The sequence below is a fragment of the Nicotiana tomentosiformis genome, chromosome 6, assembly GCF_000390325.3.
Source record: "Nicotiana tomentosiformis chromosome 6, ASM39032v3, whole genome shotgun sequence".
NCBI lineage: Eukaryota > Viridiplantae > Streptophyta > Magnoliopsida > Solanales > Solanaceae > Nicotiana > Nicotiana tomentosiformis.
The window spans coordinates 135,789,732-135,791,767 of NC_090817.1; the positions used below are offsets into that span (position 1 = coordinate 135,789,732).

The 2,036-nt window shown below is 41.9% G+C and overlaps 1 non-coding gene across 1 annotated transcript; it reads right to left on the reverse strand.

The window, feature by feature from the left end:
• Positions 1-1,933: 1,933 nt before the first annotated feature.
• Positions 1,934-2,036, reverse strand: LOC117276668 (U6 spliceosomal RNA). Its single transcript, XR_004506938.1, has one exon. It is a non-coding gene; the product is annotated as a U6 spliceosomal RNA (small nuclear RNA).

A 2,036-nucleotide genomic window follows, 5' to 3' on the forward strand; every position in this document is an offset into this window, starting at 1 on the left:
GCGTGCGGGCTATTTCACCGAGCATGATCTCGCCCACATTAATTGGTCTGCCAGTCATCAAAAAGAATATGACACACACTCGAGCTCGAGTGCAGTTGATGTTGTGCTCCACAGGAATGAGTCTGGCTTGCACAAAATTCCGCCACTCTTTGGCGGTCTTGTTGAAAGCAGAGCGAACCATATGAAGATGAATATCACCTTGCTTTCTGGTCCACTTGGCATTTGAATCTACCCCACAAAGAGTGTGACTTATCGCCTTGTAGCTCGGGCTTTTGACAAATTTAGTTAGCCTCCTTGGGTCGGCATTCTCAACCCCCAAAAATGCATAAAAAGATCGCCTATCCAGAGGCACGTCTATTCCACGGACATGTTTGCATTCCAGTTGGCGTATAGTTCCCGCACCATGCTCAAATTCGCATGCCCGGGAAATTCTATAAGTTTGTCCATGTTCAGTGCACGCAATCGGCCAAGTACATGTGGGGAGTTTCTTTCTAAAGTTTTTACATTAATCCCCATTTCAGAAACGTACCACCCAGATGGCACGAAGCCCCTATGCCATGCAATAGCCTCATCAGTACTTAAATTCAAGTGAGGTCGTGGTCGCAATGGTACACGTTGTGATCCCTCAACAACTTGTTTTCCTTTAGCTTGCCTCGAGGATCTTTCTCCTTGCTTGCGCTTTTTGGGCGCGGGGGCTGTGGTGGAAGACTTTCCTATTCCTTTGCCTTTTCTTGCCATAGCAACATGCAACACAGATAAGCATGAATGTGAGAACAAATCAACAAATCCGCCTAAGGTTGTCGCGCGCGTCAAAAATGACCCCACACTTAAATCCGAAGGCTCAATGTACAATACTTCACAATTTTGATCTAAAATGCACAAGTGTTGCATTCCAAGGCCATGGGTACTCATGACTTTCCTAGCCACACAATAGCTAAAATGCACTAATCAATGACACACAAACAAGTAATTAATCATGGCTTAGTGAATTTACCTTAATGCAAGAAAGTGGCATATGGTACTTTAATTTCCACAACTACTATAACTACATTAAATTAGCTAACTCTACAACACTATACAATATACATCATATAGGATACATGGTGTGGGCAACATGTGTGCATTGAAACCATGCTCCCAAGCATTTAAAATCATCCCCACACACCCCATACTTAGCCAAATATCATATACAAATACACTCGATTACTCAGACTTCACCGGTGCACCCAATATTCATTCAAACAGTCTAACAAATACCTTGTGGGCATGAAGTGTGTGCATTCTAGTTTAACAATGGTGGAATATTATGGCTCTCCCAAATTTCAACGAAGTAGAGAGAATTCTAGTTTACTACTCTGTATACAATACACCCACAACAAATTTCGGCCAATAACTGGACCACCCACCATAGAACAATTCTTAAGAAATAACTTAGGTACAAAATTTGGAGATTATGGCAATTGGGGAGAAATGGGATGTTCGTGATCATCTACCTATTAAAATACAAAAAGAAGAAGAAGAAACCATACATGTAGGATTTAGGATGAGAACAAGAGAAGAACTCGAGAAATTTGTGAGATAGAAGAGTGAAGAAGCTCGGCTTTGGCTGTTGAACGTGAGAGAGAGAGAGAAAGAAAGATGGGGAGAAATTCGGGTGTCTAGGGAGGGGGGTTTATTTTTTAATTTGTGTTGTGTGTTGGTATGGGTATTTGAGTGGGTTGTAATGTGAGAGAATATGGGTAGATGGGTTGGTTTTAATGGGTATGGTTTAAATAAAATATATAATTAACAAAATAAAAATAATAAAAAATTTAAAAACTTACCTGGCCACCCCCCACCCCAGCGCCCCATGCTAGGCCTGACGCTGATGGGCTTAAACATACTGGTTTGGGCGCTCCAGGCAGCGTGAGGCGATGACCTTTTTTTTTAAAAAACCAATTTGGACCATTTCTCGATTTGTGCATGTCATCCTTGTGTAGGGACCACGCTAATCTTCTATGTATCATTCCAATTTTATCGGATGTCCCCAAAGGGAC